This window comes from Eptesicus fuscus, chromosome 1 (assembly GCF_027574615.1).
Source record: "Eptesicus fuscus isolate TK198812 chromosome 1, DD_ASM_mEF_20220401, whole genome shotgun sequence".
Taxonomy (NCBI): Eukaryota; Metazoa; Chordata; class Mammalia; order Chiroptera; family Vespertilionidae; genus Eptesicus; species Eptesicus fuscus.
Window position 1 is genome coordinate 89343687 of NC_072473.1, and position 21976 is coordinate 89365662.

Sequence of the window (21976 nt, forward strand, 5' to 3'; positions counted from 1 at the left end):
ACCATCTCACTCTTTCCTACCATGTACAAGAACCAATAGCTTTAAAATAATGAGATTTGGTATAGCTAACCAATTTTATACCAGGTAAGGTAAGCCCTGTTTATGAACTAAACTGTTATATAAAAGAAATAAAACATTTGTATAATAGTCCATCTTTAAGTTAAATTTTGTAAGTACTATGTTCAGAAAAGCTGAAAAGACCAGTTAAAAGTGCTAAACAGCCTAGCTGGCATGGCTCAGTGGTTGAGCATTGATCTATGAACCAAGAAGTCATGGTTCACGGGCTCGATTCCCAATGTGGGGTGTGCAGAAGGCAGCCAATCAATAATTGTGTCTCATCATTGATGTTTCTATATCTCTCTCCCCTTCCTTCCCCTCTGAAATCAATTTTTAAAAAATATATTGTATTTATTTCAGAGAGGAATGGAGATGGAGAGAGAGATAGAAACATAAATGATGAGAGAGAATCATTGATCGGCTGCCTCCCGCACGACCCCCACTGGGGATCAAACCCGCAACCCAGGCATGTGCCCTTGACCGGAATCAAACCCAGGATCTTTCAGTCCATAGACTGACGCTCTATCCACTGATCCAAACCGGCAAGGGCTGAAATCAATTTTAAAAAAAATTTTTTAAAGAAAAGTGCTAAACACTACAAAACAAAAAAACTGCAAAATATGGAAAAATTGGATGTAATTGCAATTCTTTAAATCAAGTTATATGCAGTAGCATATAACTAACATTTTTAAATCATCTTGAAATGGTAAAATCTGAAGTCTGAGAAACAGACTTTATTATTTATGAAATAATTTATTATACAAAACTAGTGTATTATACAAAAGTTAATTACAAGCTCTTTGGCCAGGCAGATCAGTTGGTTAGAGAGGCATCCCCCTGTCCCCATAGGCCAAGGTTGCAGGTTTGAATGCATAATTAAGTGGAACAAGAAATCAATGGCTCTCTCTCTCCCTCTCTCTCTTTATCTCAAAAAAATCAATACATTTTTTAAATGTTACAGAGTGACAAATCATTCAGCTTCCACATAGGACAGACACCATGCTCACCTGTGGCACTAAAGAAGTCCTTTCCTAGGGATTCCAAACTGGTGGCGGAGTAAGTAGAAGCTACACTGACACTTTCCCAAGACCAAACTGGAAATACAACTAATACATAGAACCACTCTGAAAAATCAACTGAAGACTAGCTGAAGAGAACCCTGATAACCAAGTATGCCATGTGGAGACCACATGGAGACTGGTAGGAGGACGAAGGTGCAAAAGGGCTGGCCAGGCTCTCACAGACAGCAGCTGAATTTCCAGAGAGATATCTCAGCTGTGGGGGTACCCACTGAGAACTCTGGGGTTTTAAACCCCAAGCTGAACTCTGCAGTCCAGAGCACCAGAACTGAGAAAGGTGCCCACATAACATCTGACTGTGAAAAGCAGCAGGGTTGCCAGCAAGAAATTGCTGGAAATTCAGGCACTCTCTTAAAGGGCCAATGAACAAAATTTCACAGCCACTCACCTTGGGCTTTGGCAGAAGGAGAGCAGGGTGGACTGGAGCTGTGTGAGCAGAAGCCAGGGTTGGGGGTACTGAGTTAAGAGCTCAGAGGGCAGCCACCCCAGTTTCCTGTTCTGAGTCATTCCCTCAAGCTGCAGAGGAAATCTTTTGCTATCCAAGCGGTTTTAGCCTGGGGAGAAGGCACTTGCCCCACCCTGTTGGAAGACCTCTGACCCCAGAAGTTGATAGCCTGAGGCTAATCAAGTTTGAGTATTAATGGGAGGCAGACAGAGGCAGGTTTCTGGAGGTTTTGAGTCTTTGCCTGATCTAATCCTGGACTCGGGGCTAGGAGAAGCAAACCCTGGTGCACATCTTGGTCCTTTCCAAAGGCACCCAGCCCCAGCAGAGGGAAAAGTCACACAAGTTCAAGAGGCACATAGAGTCCCAAGCAAGAAGAACCCAAACAGGCCCATGGCCAGTCACATAATAATTAAAATGCCAAGAATTAAAGACAAAGAGAGAATCTTAAAGGCAGCAAGTGAAAAGCAATTTGTTACCTACAAAGGAGCTCCCATAAGGCTGTCAGCTGATTTCTCATCAGAAACTCTACAGGCCAGAAGGGATGGCATGCAGTAGTCAAGACAATGAAAAGCAAGGATCTGAAACCAAGATTACTATATCAAGCAAGGCTATCACATGAAATAGATGGTGAAATAAAGAGCTTTCCAGACAAAAAAAAAAAAAAAGGCTAAAGGAGGTTTTTTTTACCACCAAACCAGCACTGCAAGAAATGTGAAAAGAACTGCTGTAATGAGAATAAGAAATATATATAAACAGAAACAGGTATAAAGAATTAAAATGGCAATAAATAAGTACCTATCCTATATAATAAAAGGCTAATATGCAAATCGACTGAACGGTGGAACAACTGGTCACTATGACATGGACTGACCACCAGGGACAGACACTCAATGCAGGAGTTGCCCCCTGGTGGTCAGTGTGCTCCCACAGGGGGAGCACCACTCAGCCAGAAGCAGGGCTCAGGGCTGGTGAGCGCAGCGGTGGTGATGGGAGCCTCTCCCACCTCTGCAACAGCGCTAAGGATGTCTGACTGCTGGCTTAGGCCCGCTCCCCATGGGAAGCAGGCCTAAGCCGTCAGTCAGACATCCCCCAAGAGCTCATGGACTGTGAGAGGGTGCAGACTAGGCTGAGGGATGCCCCCCCACCAAGTGCATGAATTTCATGCACCAGGCCTCTAGTCAACAATAACCTTAAATGTAAATGGATAAAATGCTCCAATCAAAAGACATAGGGTATCCATTGATTATGCTTATATGCATTCATACAAGTCCTTCGGATGATCTCTCACTGGGAGGGGAGTGAGGGCATGTCCCGGGGGGAGGGGGGAGGGGAGGCTGGGGGAAGGTCATTTGGGAAAAAAAAAGAGACATATGTACTACTATTTGTAATACTTTAAACAATAAAAAAAGAAAAATAAATAAATAAAATTTTAAAAAGACATAGGGCAGCTGAATGGATACAAAAAAAGACCCAATTATATGCTGTTTACAAGAGATCCACCTCAAAACGAAAGACACACACAGGTTGAGAGTGAAGGGATGGAAAAAAATTTTAATGCAAATGGAAACATATAAAAAGCTGGGGTAGTAATATTAAATTCTGACAAAATCAACTTCAAAATGTAAGTCATCACAAGAGACAATAAAGGTCACTACATAATACTAAAGGGATAAATCCAACAGGAATATATAACTCTGGTAAACATATATGCACCTAATATAAGAGGACCTAGATATTTATAAAAAACTGCTAGAGGACTTTAAGGGAGAGATTGACAGTAATACAGTCATAACAGGAGACTTTAACACCCCTCTAACTTCACTGGATAGATCTTTCAGACAAAAAATTAACAAGGAAACAGAGACTCTAAATGACACACTGGATCAGATTGATTTAATTGACATGCATAAAACATTTCACTGTAGAGCTGCAGAATACACATTCTTCTCAAGTGCATAGGGGTCATTCTCATATGTTAGGACACAAAACAATTCTCTATAAGTGCAAGAAGATTGAAATCATATTGAGCATCTTCTCAGATCACAATGGAACAAAATTAGAAATAAACTACAGTAAAAACACTCAAACATATTCAAACACCTGGAAGCTAAATAGCATGCTATTAAACAATGAATGGATTACCACCATCAAGAAAGAAATCAAAGTCTTCCTGGAAACAAATGCAAATGAACACACAACTACCCAAAAAATCTATGGGACATAGTGAAACTAGTCCTGAGAGGGAATTTCATAGCACTACAGGCCTACCTCAAACAACAACAACAACAACAAAAACACAAGAAAAAATAAGGACATAGAAGCAATAATAAAAAAATTCCCAGCAAACAAAAGCCCTGATCCAGATGACCTAGCATTCAACGAAGAACTAACACCTATTCTCCTCAAATTATTCCAAAAAGGTCAAGTGGAAGGAACACTTCCAAGCTCTTATTATGAGGCCAGCATTATCCTAAATCCAAAATCAGATAAAGACACTACAAACAAAGAGAATTGCAGGCCAATATCCCTGCTGAACATAGATGCTAAAATCCTTAGAAAATGTTAGCAAATTGCATCCAGCAATATAGTAAAAAGATCTTATAACATGAACAAGTGGAATTCATTCCAGGGATGTAAAGCTGGTACAATATTAGCAAATCAATAAATGTGATACATCACATAAACAAATTGAAAGACAAAATTCATATGATCATATCAATAGATGCAGAAAAAGCATTCAACAAAATCCAATACACATTTTTTATAAAAACTCTCAGCAGCCCTAACCAGTTTGGCTCAGTGGATAGAGCGTTGGCCTGCGGATTGAAGGGTCCCAGGTTCGATTCCAGTCAAGGGCATGTACCTTGGTTGCGGGCACATCCCCAGTAGGGGGTGTGCAGGAGGCAGCTGATCAATGTTTCTCTCTCATCGATGTTTCTAACTCTCTATCCCTCTACTTTCCTCTCTATAAAAAAATCAATAAATAAATATATATATATATATTACAAAAAAACACCTCTCAGCAAAGTGGGAATAGATCGATCATATCTCAACATACTAAAAGCCTTATATGACAAACTCACAGAGAACAGCATAGTAAATGGGCAAAAACTAAAGCCATTTCCACTAAGAACAAGAACAAGACAGGGATGTCCGCTTTCACCAGTTTTATTCAAAGTAGTACTGAAAGTCCTAGCCACAATGATCAGAGGAGAAGAAAAAGAAATAAAAGGCATGCAAATTGGAAAGGAGGAAGTAAAACTGTCATTATACATTCACAGATGACATGATATTGTATATAGAAAAATCTAAAGACTCCACCAACAAACTACTAGATTTAATAAATGAATTTGGCAATGTAGCAGGATACAAAATTAACACCCAGAAATTGATGGCATTTTTATACACTAATAATGAATTGTCAGAAAGAGAAACTAAACAAACAATCCCATTACCATTGCAACAAAATCATTAAGATACTTAGGAATAAACTTAACCGAGGAGGTAAAAGACTTAAACTCAAAAAACTATAGGATATTAAAAAAAGGGATAGAGGAAGACAAAAACAAGTGGAGGAATATACTGTGTTCATGGATTGGTAGAATTAACATCATTAAAATGTCCATACTACCCAAAGCAATCTATAGATTCATAATTCCTATCAAAATACCAATGGTGTAATCACAGAACTATAACAAATACTCCAAAAATTTAATATGGAACCAAAAAAGACCCAATAGCCTCAGTAATCTTGAGAAAGAACAGTGTTGGAGGGGTCACAATACCAGATATCAAGTTATACTACAAAGCCACTGTAACACCTGGGTACTGGCACAAGAACAGGCATATAGATCAATGAAACAGAACAGAAACTCTAGAAATCAACCAAAACCATTACACTCAATTAATAATCAACAAAGGAGGCAAGAACATACAATGGAGTCAAGACAGTCTCTTCAATAAATGATGCTGGGAAAATTGGACAGATATATGCAAAAAAATGAAACTAGACCAACTAGTTACCATACATAAGAATATACTCAAAATGAATAAAAGACTTAAATGTAAGTTCTGAAACCACAAAAATCCTAGAAATCATAGGAAGCAAAATCTCAGACATCTCTCATAGCAATATGTTTAAGAATACATCTCCTAGGGGGTAAAGGAAATTATGGAGAAAATAAACAAATGGGATTATATCAAAATAAAAAGCTTCTGCACAGCAAAAGAAACCATCAACAACAAAAAAAAAAAGGGAATTCACTGGAATAGAGGGATCATACCTCAACATAATAAAAGCCTTATATGACAAACCTACATCCAACATCATTCTCAATGGGCAAAAACTAAAACCATTTCCCCTAAGAACAGGAACAAGACAGGGATGTACACTTTCACCAGTCCTGTTCAACATAGTTCTGGAAGTGCTCGCCATAACAATTAGACAAGAAGAAGAAATAAAAGGCATCCAAATTGGAAAAGAAGACATAAAACTGTCATAATTTGCAGATGACATGATACTGTACATAGAAAACCCTAAAGACTCCATCAAAAAATTATTAAACTTAATAAATGAATTTGGCAATGTAGCAGGATACAAAATTAATGCCAAGAAATCTATGGCATATCTATAAACCAATAGTGAACTTACAGAAAGAGAGACTAAAAAAAAAATCCCATTTACCATCGCACACACACACAAAAAAATTAAGATACCTAGGAATAAACTTAACTAAGGAGGTAAAAGACCTATACACGGAAAACTACAGGAAACTGAAAAAAGAGATAGAGGAAGACGTAAACAGATGGAAGAACATACCATGTTCATGGATTGGTAGAATCAACATCATTAAAATGTCAATACTACACAAAGCAATCTATAGATTCAATACACTCCCCATTAAAATACCAACAGCATATTTCACAGACCTAGAATGAACTCTCCAAAAATTCATCTGAAATAAAAAAAGACCCCGAATAGCTGCAACAATCTTGAGAAAAAACAAATTAGGAGGGATCTCAATACCAGATATCAAGCTGTATTACAAAGCCACTGTTCTCAAAACAGCCTGGTACTGGCACAAGAAAAGACATATAGATCAATGGAATAGAATAGAGAACCCAGAAATCAACCCAAACCACTATGCTCAATTAATATTTGACAAAGGAGGCAAAAACATGCAATGGAGTCAAGACAGTCTTTTCAATAAATGGTGTTGGGAAAATTGGACAGATAAATGCAAAAAAATGAAACTAGAGCACCAACTTACAACATACACAAAAATAAACTCAAAATGGATAAAGGACTTAAACATAAGATGGGAAACCATAAAAATACTAGAGGAATACACAGGAAGAAAAATCTCAGACATTTGCCAAAGCAATATCTTCACCAATACAGCTCCTAGGGCAATAGAAACTCAAGAGAAAATAAACAAATGGGACTACATCAAAATAAAGAGCTTCTGCACAGCAAAAGAAACCATCAACAAAACAACAAGAAAGCCCACTGCATGGGAGAACATATTTGCCAATGTTGTCACCAATAAGGGTTTAATCTCCAAAATTTACAGGGAACTCATACAACTTAACAAAAGGAAAATAAATGATCCAATAAAAAAATGGGCAACGGGGCGAGACCATGTGTCCCTGGATCCGGGTGAGGCCTCGTGCACCTACGCCCGGGTGAGGCCACGTGCCCCTGGGTCTGGGAGAGGCCAAGCGTCCCTGGGTCCGGGTGAGACCATGTGTCCCTGGATCCGGGTGAGGCCTCGTGCACCTACGCCTGGGTGAGGCCACGTGCCCCTGGGTCTGGGAGAGGCCAAGCGTCCCTGGGTCCGGGCGAGACCATGTGTCCCTGGATCCGGGTGAGGCCTCGTGCACCTAGGCCCGGGTGAGGCCACGTGCCCCTGGGGCTGGGAGAGGCCAAGCGTCCCTGGGTCCGGGTGAGACCATGTGTCCCTGGATCTGGGTGAGGCCTCGTGCACCTAAGCCCAGGTGAGGCCACGTGCCCCTGGGTCTGGGAGAGGCCAAGCGTCCCTGGGTCCGGGTGAGACCATGTGTCCCTGGATCCGGGTGAGGCCTCGTACACCTAGGCCCGGATGAGGCCACGTGCCCCTGGGTCTGGGAGAGCCCAAGCGTCCCTGGGTCCAGGTGAGACCATGTGTCCTTAGATCCGGGTGAGGCCACGTGCCCCTTAGTCCGGGTGAAGCCGTGCCCCTGGGTTCGCCGAGACCAAACCAGAGGGAGTCGGACCTCCGTTATCACCATTTGTCCACCATCCAGAGCTGAAGGGTCAGTGCTGACATGTACAGATAAGGAACTGGTGGACATTGAAATTGGGTCTCAAAAGAACTGTTGGTCCAGAAAGAAACTCACTACAGACTGATCCATCTGCCTGTCAACATAACTATTATTGCTCGTCTCACATTCAGTTCTCATAAGTATATATCTAGTGACATATGATCTCGCTCATCTAGGGGAAATGATGAACAACATAGACTGAGGAACAAGAACAGAACCAGAAGCAAGGAGGCATCGATGGGACTATCGGGCCTCAGAGGGAGGATAGGGGAGGGTGGGGAGAGGGGGAGAGTTCAACCAAAGGACTTGTGTGCATGCATATGAGCCTATCCAACGGTTAAGTTCAACAGGGGGTTGGGGCATGCGTGGGGAGGGGAGGGATGGGAATGGGGGGATGAGGACAAATATGTGACACCTTAATCAATAAAGAAATTAAAAAAAAAAATGGGCAACGGACCTAAATAGATAGTTTTTGAAAGAGGACAGAAGGAAGGGCAAGAGACATATGAAAACATGCTCAAAGTCACTAATCATCCGAGAGATGCAAATCCAAACTACAATGTGGTACCATCTTACACCTATCAGAATGGCTATCATCAACAAATCAACAAAGGACAAGTGCTGGCGAGGATGCGGAGAAAAAGGAACCCTCGTGCACTGCTGGTGGGAATGCAGACTGGTGCAGCCCCTGTGGAGAACAGTATGGAGTTTCCTCAAAAAACTAAAAATGGAGCTCCCATTTGACCCAGTAATCCCACTTCTAGGAATATATCCCAAGAAACTAGAAACACCAATCAGAAAGAATATATACACCCCTATGTTCATAGTGGCACAATTTACCATAGCTAAGATTTGGAAACAGCCTAAGTGCCCATCAGCATATGAGTGGATTAAAAAACTGTGGTGCATCTACACAATGGAATACTATGCTGCGGTTCAAAAGAAGGAATTCTTACCTTTTGCAACAGCATGGATGGAACTGAAGAGCATTATGCTAAGTGAAATAAGCCAGTCAGAGAAAGATATATATCACATGATCTCACTCATTTATCGAATATAATGAACAACATAAACTGATGAACAAAGATAGAACAAGATCACATATTTTATTGTTTTTTTCCTACATTTTACCTTCAAAAGATAATAGGACATCTCTTAGGTCCTAGTTACCATTGAAAACCCTACATGTCCCATGGAAGTATTATAAACAAGAGAAAGACAACAAAAGAAAAAAAAAAAAGCTTACCAAAGATTTCAAATGAAATCTATATAGAAATTCATGGAAGATAAATAAAAATTATTGTACATTTTACTGGGGAAGAAAATTAATTGGGTTCATATATGAAAACTTCCAGTTTGGGGTGATTTTAAGCAAGGTAAAGGTTGTTGCAGTTTTTTCCCCATTGCCATGGTCACAGGCCATAATTCAATTTGTCCTCAATGTTACAAAGGGTAAAAATCTTAAGTGGCTTTACATTACACTAATCATCTTAATAGAAAGCTGTTTATCCAAGCAAAATGATGTTCATAAGCTATCTTAAAACAAAAATGCCTATATCTCCAATAAAATGGAATTATCAAAGTTCAAGTGACTCCTGAAAAATCCAGATGCAAGTAGAGTTTTTATTTCATTATATTTTTCCAGTGTTGTAAAAGCGAAAGTTGAATCATTGTAGTATCTTTTCACAAGAGGCCTTTAGCTGGAGGATTCTGGCTTTTGAATCAACCCATAGCTAAAATCTGAACTCCATGCTCTAAACACCAGACACCATCTAAACAATAGCAAAAATAAAGTATATCTTTCCCAATGATAAATTCAGTATGGTATTTCTTTAAAAATAAAAAGTATTAATACTTTCCCAAAATAACTTAGGTGAGTATGAACAAAGATATTTAAAATCTTTGACTACATTGTTGACAAAATGTTTGTGAGCAAATTTTGAAGAATTCACATTGATGAGCTTTTTAAAAGTCTATACATTTCTATATAATATATATTTCTAAAGTATATATAAATATAATATATATAAATACTTGTTATTCTAAGAATAATGTATTGAGTTTTGTCATACTCAGCTAACAAATTAACCCTCTTTAATTAAGGTCTATTAATTAATGTACCATAATCATAGAAAAATTGCATTTATTTTTAATATGCTTCCTTAAAGGTTTACCATATTCTTCAACATTAAATTAAAAAGAAATAATTAACTTTTAAAATATATAATACTGTTGAACATCCCACTCAGTCACAGTCACAAGAATCAATTACATGAAAACAATAAAAACCTGTTCTGATCACATCTAGTGTAGTTTACTTACTAGAGTTTTACCTCTTTTTAGTAAGTGATTTTCAAATATGGCAAAACTGTTGACAATTCACTCATCAGAACTCCACAGAAAGCAACATTCCAGACAAAAGCCTTTCCAACATAATTAGCAAATTAGATCATTCAACTTTCACTGTGTAAGAGATTCAAGAGAGAACAGCATTGCAGACCTGGATAAGATAGTTTATTTGGGTCCATCACAGATAAGTTTAGCAAATTGAACAAAATGAAAGAAGATAAAAAGGGAAATGCAGGTGAGTCTATCCTTAATACAATCTTTCATAGCCACCTTATGGATTATATTCAGGCCCATAGTTTAATAAATCAAAAAAGTTAAACTAGAAATTGTGATTTGACATATTATTTGAACTATAGCCAAGACTTTTTCTTTGTACATAGGCCTTCTAATTAGATCATAGTACCTTATTTCATAAATTAACCTTACCAACACAATGAATGCATGAACTTTGATTTACAGATTTGTATTCTTTAAAACAGAAAAATAACATAAAAACACTTGCACATCAATAGGAATTCAGAATGCTTATGCATTTTTACAATTTCCCCCAATTATTTTTAAACTGTAGATCCAGGACTGATATGAATTGAGTGAGATCTCAGACTCAAAATTTTAAGAGGATGCCAAAAGTCATTAATCAAGATAAATGTTAAGGTAATGCCATTTTTAAAAAAGCAATCCACAAATAACATTATATTTATTGATGAAAAATTGGATGCTTGCTCCCTAAGATCTAGAACAAGAAAAGGGTGCTGCTCTCCTCACTTCTATTCCACAACATGCTGGAAGTAGTAGCCAGTACAATTAGTCAAGAAAAAGAAATAAAAGGCATCCAAATTAGAAAGGAGGCAATAAAACTATCTCTATTCACAGGTGATATGAGTTACATATAGAAAATCCTAAAGAATGAGTAAAAAGACTATTAAAATTAATAACTGAGTTTATCAAAGTTATGAGGTATAAGATCAATATACAAAACCCAATTATATACACTTGCAATAAACAATATGAAAATGGAATTAAGAAAACAATTCCAGTCATGGCTGGGTGGCTCAGTTGGTTAGAGCATCGTCCCATACACCAAAAGGTTTTGGGTTTGATTGCAGGTCAGGGCACATACCTAGGTTTCAGGTTCAATCCCCAGTCAGAGCACATACAGAAGGCAACCGATTGATCTCTCTCTCTCTCTCTCTCTCTCTCTCTCTCTCTGTCTCAAATCAAGAAAATCATATCCTCAGGTAAGGATTTTAAAAAATGAAAGAAAGAAAGAAGTTCCGTTAATAATAGTATAAAATACTTTGGAATACAGTTAACAAAAGAAATGCAAACGTATACTCTGAAAATGGCAAAACACTGCTAACAAAATCCAATAAGGTCTAAATACGTTTTGTTTTGTTTTTAAATCCCATGTTCACTGATTGACTTAAAATGCTTCCCAAAGTGATAAGCAAACTTAACATAATTCCTATCAGAATCTCAACTGACTTCTTTGTAAAAACTGTCTAGCTGATTCTAAAATTCAGATGGAATTCAAGAAATCCAGAATAGCCAAAACAATATTGAAAAAAAAAAAAGAACTAAAGTGGGAAGACTCATACTTCCTAATTTCAAAACTTACTACATGGCAATGGTAATCAAAACAATGTGGGACTGGTACAAGAACAGACATATAGATCAATGGAATAGAATTAAGGATTCAGAAAAATAAAGCCATATTTCTATGGTCAGCTGAATTAAGACAAGGGTACTAAGATCATGTAATAGAGAAAAAACTGTCTCTTTAACAAATGGTACTGGCACAACTGGATGCCACATGCAAAAAAAGAATTAATTTTGACACTTACTTCATACTATATACAAAAATTAACTAAAATGAGTCAAAAACCTAAATGTTAAAGCTAAACTATAAAATTCTTAGGAGATGATATATAGGTAAATCATTATGTCCTTGGATGTGGCAAAGGAGACTTAAATATGACTCCAAAAGTATAAACAACCGAAGAAAACGTAGATAATTTAGACTTCATTAAAACTAAAAACTTTTGTACCAAAGGATATTACCAAGGTAAGTGAAAAATCAATGTACAGAATTGGAGAGAATATTTGCAAATCATATATTTGACAAGGGATTAATATTCAGAACTCCATTTCAACAACAAAAAAGTCAATTAAAAAAAGAACTTGAACAGACATTTCTCTAAAGAAGATATAAAAATGACCAATAAGCACATGAAAAGATGCTCAACATCACTGGTCATTAGGAAAATGTAAATAAATCCACATTGAGATTTGGTATATCCATACAGTAGAATACCATTTAGCCATAAAAGGGAATGAAATAGAGACATATGCTAAAACATGGATGACCATTAAAAACATTATACTAACTGAAAGAATCCAGTAAGCCCTGGCCTGTGTTTCTCAGTGGTTAGAGCACCTGTGCACCAAGGGGGTCTCAGGTTCAATTCCCTGGTTGCAGGATCAATCACCAGGCCCTGGCCAGGGCACGTGCAGGAGGCAACCAATCGATGTGTCTCTCTCACATTGACGTTTCTCTCTCTCTCCCCCTCCCTCTTTCCCTTCCACTCTCTCTGAAAAACGATGGAAAAAATATCCTTGGGTGAGGAATAACCAAAAAAAAAGAAACCAGTAAAAAATAGTAACATATTGTATAACTCAATGGATATGAAATGTCCAGAAGAGGGAAATCTATGGACAAAGAAAGGAGAGTAGTGGTTGCTTAAAGCTGTAGGAGACAAGAGGTAAGGGGTGGACAATAGTAGGTTAATAATAAAATAATTAATAAATAAATAATAATACAAGAATAAACTCTGTGTTTCATGTACTCACAACTGTAAACCCACTTTGCCCCATCCTGAATATCTAAAGGGTAGGAGATTTTTCTCAAGACAAAAATACACCAAAATTGACTATGGTGATAGTTGCATATATCTATGAATGTACTAAAAATTATGGAATTGCACATTTTAAATAGATTAATTCTATGGTATGTGAATTAAATCTCAATAGACCTGTGTTTTAAAAATGTACATTCTTGCAGAAAACCTATGATGAACAAAATATCAATATTTTAAATAAAGGCAGCAGCAGCATTACTGATTTCTCCTACTGCCTCAGGCTCCAGTATGGCTCAGCATGGCACTGCAGCTGTCTCACCCATATGCAGTGACAGCTTTTTAAATTTTAAGCATTTAAATGGACCCCTAATTTTCAGGAGTTATTATTTGAACTAGAGCCAAGACACTCAACTTTGTTTTCTTAGAATCAACTTTCTTTTCACACATTTGATTGGAAAAAGTAATATTAAAAGAATGTAATCACAGTAGCTAGTACAAAATAGGTTTAGTATCAAACCACTGACTAGTGACACCAGGGCAGTGCAAGCAAAACTGGAGGGACAACTAGAGAAGAGAACCCTAGTCAAGAGAAGTCAGTGTGTCATGGCATCAATTAATAAGACTTAAAGGCCTTTGGCTTGTTAATTGGGGCTTCCAATGTTCCTGGTTAAAGTAGGATTGCCAGGCAAAATATAGGACATCCAGGTAATTCAAATTTCAGATAAACTGTGAATACGTTTTTAGTATAAGGATGTCCCCAATATTGCATGGACTCTCCCTTATACTAAAAAAATTAGTTGCTGTTTATTTGGAATTCGTGTTTGACTAGGTATCTTGCATTTTCATTTGCTAAATCTGGCAACTCTAGTTTGAGGAACCAATTGCTAGTAGGGCAAACCACAGGAATTGAAAATGGCCAGTGAGGATTACTGAGGATTTGGGAGTCTGACCTATAAACTTCAGCTTCATAAATTTCTTATTAAGAGTAAAGAAAGGAAGATGATTTGAAAACAAAAGAATTCACTTTGCTAAATATTTTTAGTACTTAGCATTTCTGACCATTACTCCATCTACCTTCAATAGATTAGAAAACCAAATTTTTATGATCATTTATGTATTTACTTACAAAAACACATAAAATATTGTTCTAATATTTCCCATTAAATATTTCTCCCTTCTTTCCAAAATTTCACATTACTAACAATAAAAGACAGGTTGAAGGTGTTGGATTGGGTTACTATTTAAAAGAGGGGGGAAAATCACTTGCAAGTATCCAGAGCACCAAGGCTTACGTTTAGAACTTTGTTTTCTTCAAAGTTTAGGACTCATACTTGAAAGGCTCCTTTACTCTATACTACAGGAAGATGTCAAGCAGTCCAGGTGAGAAATCTATAGCCCCCAAACAGAGGCCCAACCTCTGATCTCCAGCCTGGACAAGAGTTCAGAGACACTTGCATTTAATCCTCTATCTGTTTTATCAATGACCAAAACAAAACAAAACAAACTCCACATTTAATCCTCTGTTTTATCAATGACAAAAAACAACAACAAAAATAACCATTTTGCTTTAAAAAGCTTTTACCAAAGTGATTAGAAATTTAAAGAGAGAAAAAGGCACAAAAGGGAATAAAAAGGCTTTTTTTATGTTCTTCTCACAATGTTATGAGAAGAGGAAAATACAGCAAGAGGCTATGTAAATATGCTGTCTTTAATAAGTTCATGTCCGTCTTAGACTTCTCCTATGTTAAATCTAAGTAATCTTCATGGCATCTCACTGAAGCAGAGAACTTCATCTATAGCCAATAACACATGAAGGAATTGAATAAAAACCTTGAGCAAAACATCTGCTATCGCAATAACCTACATCACCATGAAAAGGTCAATGATGTAGGCATTAACTCACTACTCAGTATTTCACATTTCCATTACCAAACTGCACAGGTTGTCCTTAATTTCACTAAAGTTAGAATTCTCATACAGATCTAACTGAAGATCTTATTATATACACTAGGATATTCGTTGCATCACTATTTGCGAAAGCAGACACAGTCTAAATATCCATCAATGAGGGAGTGGTTGAATAAACTACAGTACATATACATAAAGGATTACTAAGCAGCTGTAAAACATAGGAATATCTCCATTTACTACTATAGGGTTATCTCCAGCATATATTATTAAGCAAGAAGAAAGAAGAATGAAATGGAGGAGGAGGCCCTAACCAGTTTGGCTCAGTGGATAGAGTGTCGGCCTATGGACTCAAGGGTCCCAGGTTCGATTCTGGTCAAGGGCATGTACCTTCGTTGCGGGCACATCCCCAGTAGGAGGTGTGCAGGAGGCAGCTGATAGATGTTTCTCTCTCATCGATGTTTCTAACTCTCTATCCCTCATCCTCTTGGTAAAAAATCAATAAAATATATTTTTTAAAAAAGAAATGGAGGAGGAGGAGAAGAAGGAAGAGGAGGAGGAGGGGAGAGAGGGAGGAAAGAAGGAAGGATAAAACCTCATAATGTGTACAGTATGTTAGCTTTTTTAAAATATATTTTTATTTATTTCAGAGAGGAAGGGAGAGGGAGAGAAAGATAGAAACACCAATGATGAGAGAGAATCATTGATGGACTGCCTCCTGCATGGCCCCCACTGGGGATTGCATCCACAACCTGGGCATGTGCCCTGACCAGGAATCAAACTTGTGACCTCTTGGTTCATAGGTCAATGTTCAACCACTGAGCTATACCCACTGGGCAAGTGTGCTATCTTTTATGTAAGAGGAGGGAAGGGATGGTTACCTATATTGGGAGAGAAAGGTTGTAGTTAGACTTCTTTTAATATGACTTCTTTTGCAGATTTGACTTTTAAAATGTATAAATATTATATCTATTCAAAACCAAAATTAATTTAAAAACCAATATTAAAAGTAAAATTAAATAAATGGCCCAAACTGTGTATCCTGTTGGTATGACTACACAAAAAAGAAATACATTTCAAATAACTTTAAAACAAAATTTATACCTTAAGGACACCAGCCTGGACAAGAGTTAATAAGCTTGCCCACAAGCACAAATATGTATATACTAGAGGCCTGGTGCATGAAATTCGTGCATGGGAATGTATGTCCCTCAGCCCAGCCAGCACCCTCTCCAATCTGGGACCCCTCGAGGGATGTCCAACTGCCCTATCACAATCCAGGACTGCTGGCTCCCAACTGCTCACCTGCCTGCCTTCCTGATTGCCCCTAACCGCTTCTGCCTGCCAGCCTGATCAAACCCTAACCACTCCCCTGCCAGCCTGATAGATGCCTAACTGCTCCCCTGCCGGCCTGATCACCCCCAACTGCCCTCCCTTGCAGGCCTGGTCCCTCTCAACTGCCTTCCCCTGCTGGCCTGATCCCTCACAACTGCCCTCCCTTGCAGGCCTGGTCCCTCCCAACTGGTCTCCCCTGCTGGCCATCTTGTGGTGGCCATCTTGTGTCCACATGGGGACAGGATCTTTGACCACATGGAGGTAGCCATCTTGTGTGTTGGAGTGATCGTCAATCTGCATATTACTCTTTTATTAGATAAAATAGAGGCCTGGTACATGGGTGGGGGCTGGCTGCTTTGCCCTGAAGGGTGTCCAGAATCAGGGTGGGGGTTCCCTTGAGGTGTGGAGTGGCCTGGGCAAGAGGCCTGTGGTGGTTTGCAGGCTGACCACACCCCCAGCAACCCAAGTGGAGGCCCTGGTATCTGGGATTTATTTCTCTTCTATAATTGAAACTTTGTAGCCTTGAGTGGAGCCAAGCCTCCTGCTCGCTCCGTGGCCACAGCCATTTTTGTTGGGATTTATTTATCTTCTATAATTGAAACTTTGTAGCCTTGAGCAGAGGCCTGGGCTGGCCAGGGTGTGCAGGAAGCTTGGCTTCCTTCATTGTCAGGGAAACCCAAGCCTCCTGTTCGCTCCATGGCCGCAGCTATCTTGATTGGGTTAATTTGCATACTCACTCCTGATTGGCTGGTGGGTGTGGCTTGTGGGTGTAGCAAGGGTATGATCAATTTTCATATTACTCTTAGATAGGATGTGCACACATGCACACACGAACACACACAAATTATAAATTGTTTCCAGTAATCATGTTGTTGATGGTAGTGTTGGTCTTATATTGAGGTTATTGTATATGTGTAGTGAGATAAACAATAATAATTATGTAAAAGTGTCACTGAATCTTAGGATTGTTGAAAGGGGATACAGACATAATATCAATGAGTTTAAGTAAAAATTCTATAGCTTTGAATTCGAATTGTCATTATCAATAAGAACTCATAATATAGTTTATTTTAAAGGAAAATTATAGCAGTGTACCTGGGATAGGCTTAAAAACAATAACCAATCTAGTAACAGTAATATTCTTAGCAAGTATATTGTCATATCTAAACATCCCTCCTCTCAAAAAAAAAGGAACAAGGACTCCACTTTTTATTGATTTCAGAGAGGAAGGAAGAGGGAGAGAGATATAGAAACATCAATGATGAGAGAGAATCACTGATCAGCCTCCTCCTGCAGGCCCCACACCAGGGATCAAGGCTACAACCCAGGCATGTGCCCTGACTGGGAATCAAACCATGATCTCCTGGTTCATAGATCCACGCTCAACCACTGAATCACACTGGCCAGGTAAGAACTCCATTTTTAAATGGCTGATTATGGGGTCTAGAGCAGAAAATGTACAAGAGGAGCCTGGAATATTTTATCATACTGAAAAGCAAGGAAGACATAATAGACTATTAGGGCCATGTGAAAAAGACTCTGAAGCTAACATAAGTAAGTTTCTGTTGGCCAAATATGGGATCATTTCAACATCAATAAGGGTAATAACTGAAAGAATTAAAGCATATATGTTCAAATTCATGAGTTCATAATGATACTAAAATTTATCAATGATTATTTTTGGAAGGTACTAAAGAGTTAGCTCATTTTTTGTAATTTAAATTCTATTTTGTCTGATATAACTATTTGTACCTTGGCTTTTTTTTTTTTTTTCATTTCCATTGAAATGAGGTATCTTCTTCCATCCCTACACTTTCTTTCTTTTTTTTTTTTTTCACTTCCATAGGCTTTACCTTTATTTATTTGTGTTTTTTTTTTCCTTTTTTAAAAATTTTATCTATTGTCTAAAGTTTTCCAAAGTCTCCTTTTTCCCCGCTTGACCCCCACCCCCCTGTCCATTCCCACCCAGGGCAAGCCCCCACCGCCCCAGTGTCTGTGTCCATTGGTTATGCCAAAATGCATGCATACAAGTCCTTTAGTTGCTCTCTAACCTCTCTTCCCCTGCTATTTGTCTCTGGATCTATTCTTCTCCATCAAATTATGTTGATCATTATATCCCACATATGAGTGAGATCATGTGGTATTTATCTTTCTCCAACTGGCTTATTTCGCTTAGCAGAATGCTCTGCAGTTCCATCCATGCTGCTGCAAATGATAAGAATTCCTTCTTTTTTATAGCAGCATAGTATTCCATTGTTTTTTAATCCAGTCATCTGCTGATGGGCACTTAGGTTGTTTCCAAATCTTAGCTATTGTAAATTGTCCTTCTATGAACATAGGGGTGCGTATATCCTTTCTGATTGGTCTTTCTGGTTTCTTGGAATATAGTCCTAGAAGTGGGATTACTGGGTCAAATGGGAGTTCCATTTTTAACTTTTTTTTCCACTTTTTTTTATTAAGGTATTATATGTGTACATATCTTACCATTGCCCTCCCCACCCCACTCCCATATATGCCCTCACCCCCCAGAGTTTTGCATTCATTGGTTATGCTTATATGCAAGCATACAAGTCCTTCGATTGATCTCTTGTCTTCCCCACCTCTCTCTAACCTTCCTGCTATAATTTGACAAACTGTTTAATGCTTTACTGCCTCTTTATCTATCTTTTTGTTCAACAGTTTATAATATTCTTTATTATCCGTAAATGAGTGAGATCATGTGGTATTTTTCTTTCATTGACTGGATTATTTCACTCAGCATAATGTTCTCCAATTCCATCCAGGTTGCTGCAAATGGTAAGAATTCCTTCTTTTTTATGGCAGCATAGTATTCCATTGTGTAGATGTACCATAGTTTTCTGATCCAGTCATCTGCTGATGGGCACCTAGGCTGTTTCCAAATCTTAGCTATTGTAAATTGTGCTGCTATGAACATAGGGGTGCATGTATCCTCAACGTCACTAATTATCCAAGAGATGCAAATCAAAACAACAATGCGGTACCATCTCACACCTGTCAGAATGGCTATCATCAACAAATCAACAAACGACAAGTGTTGGCAAGGATGTGGAGAAAAAGGAAACCTCGTGCACTGCTGGTGGGAATGCAGACTGGTGCAGCCACTGTGGAGAACAGTATGGAGCTTCCTCAAAAAACTGAAAATGGAACTCCCATTTGACCCAGTAATCCCACTCCTAGGAATATATCCTAAGAAACTGGGAACACCAATAAGAAAGGATACATTTTTAACTTTTTGAGGAAACTCCATACTGTCTTCTACAGTGGATTTACCAGTCTGCATTCCCACCAGCAGCGCACGAGGGTTCCTTTTTCTTCACATCCTGCCAGCACTTGTCATTTGTTGGTTTGTTGATAATAGCCATTCTGACAGGTGTGAGATGGTATCTCATTGTTGTTTTGATTTGCATCTCTTGGGTGATTAATGACTTTGGTCAGATACATGCAAAAAAATGAAACTAGATCACCAACTTACACCATACACAAAAACAAAATCAAATTGGCTAAAGGACTTAAATATAAGATGGGAAAGCATGAAAATCCTACAAGACTCCATAGGCAGCAAAATAGCAGACATATGTCATAGCAATATCTTTACAGATACAACTCCTAGGGCAATGGAGACTCAGGAGAAAATAAACAAATGGGACTATATCAAAATAAAAACTTCTGCACAGCAAAAGAAACCATCAACAAAACAACAAGAAAGCCCACTGCATGGGAGAACATATTTGCCAATGATATTTCAGATAAGGTTTTAATTTCCAAAATTTACAGAGAACTCATACAACTTAACAAAAGGGAGATAAACGACCCAATCAAAAAATGGGCAATGGACCTAAATAGACAGTATTCGAAAGAGGACATACAGAAGGCCGAGAGATATATGAAAACATCCCTTCACTTTCATTTTGTGTTTGTCTTTAGATTAGAGATGAGTCTCCTGTAAGCAGCATCTGTATGATTGTTGTTTTTTAAAAATCAATTCAGCCACCCAATATCTTTTGATTGGAACATTTAGTTCATTTACATTTAAATTATTGATAGCTATGTACTTATTGATATTTCATTAATAGTTTTCTGGTTTGTTTGGGTTGTTTTGTAGTTTTTTTTTCTGTTCCTTTCTTCTTCTCTTGCTCTCTTCCTTGATGATTGATGTTCTTTAACATTATGGTTGTATTCTTTTCTCTTTATTTGTTATGCATCTATTCTAGGTTTTTAATTTGTGGTTACCATTAGATTCCCATATAATTATGTATGTATCAGTCTATTTTAAATTGATGGCTGCTAAAGTTCAAACACATTCTAAAAGCCCCACATTTTTTCCTCACCACACCCATTTTGTTTTTTACACCATATTTTACTACTTTTGTATATGTGTGTGTACCCCATAATTACTTATTGTAGACAAAATAATTTTACTAGTTTTGTCTTTTAACCTTTATACTAGTTTTATAAGTGGTTGATCCACTACTTTTACAATATGCTTCCTTTACCAGTGAGATTTTTTCTTTCATATATTTTCTTATTCCCAGTTTTCACCTTTTGTTTTCCACTTTAAAAAGCTACTTTAACATTTCTTCTAATGTCATTTTAGTGGTGATGAAGTCCTTTAGCTTTTGCTTATCTCAGAAACACTTTATCTCTCCTTCAATTCTGAGATTGCATTGCTGAGTGTATCCTTCATTGTAGATTTTTCCCTTTCACCACTTTAAACATATCATGCCTTCTGGCCTGCAAAGTTTCTGCTGAAAAATCAGCTTATTGTCTTATGGGAATTTCCTTGTATGTAAATAGATGTATTTCTTTTATTGCTGTTAAGATTCTTTCTTTGCCTTTAACTTTCTACACTTTAATTATGATGTGTCTTAGTGTGGGTCTCTTTGGGTTAATCTTTGGGACTCTATGTGCTTTCTGGATTTGGATGCCTATTTCTTTTGCCAGGTTAGAGAAGTTTTCAGACATTATTTCTTCAAATAGTTTTCCTGTCCTTTTCTCTCTCCTCCTCCTCCTCCTCCTCCTCCTCCTCCTCCTCCTCCTCCTCCTCCACCTCCTCTTCCTCCTCCTCCTCCTTCTTGTACCCCTATGATGTGAATGTTAGTATACTTTATGTTGCCCCAGAGGTTCCTTAAACTATCCTTTTTTTATATATATATATTTTTATTGAGGTATTATATGTGTACATATCTTACTATTACCCCCCCACCCCACACCCACACATGCCCTCCCCCCCCCAGAGTTTTGCGTCCATTGTTTATGCTTATATGCATGCATACAAGTCCTTCGTTTGATTTCATAACTCCCCCACCTTTCCCAAACTTTCCCCCTGTAATTTGAAAGTCTGTTTGATGCTTTACTGTCTCTGTATCTATCTTTTTGTTCACCACTTTATAATGTTCTTTACTATCCCTAAATGAGTGAGATCATGTGGTATTGTTCTTTCATTGACTGGCTTATTTCACTTAGCATAATGTTCTCCAATTCCATCCAGGTTGCTGCAAATGATGAGAATTCCTTCTTTTTATGGCAGCATAGTATTCCATTGTGTAGATGTACCACAGTTTTCCGATCCAGTCATCTGCTGATGGGCACCTAGGCTGTTTCCAAATCTTAGCTATTGTAAA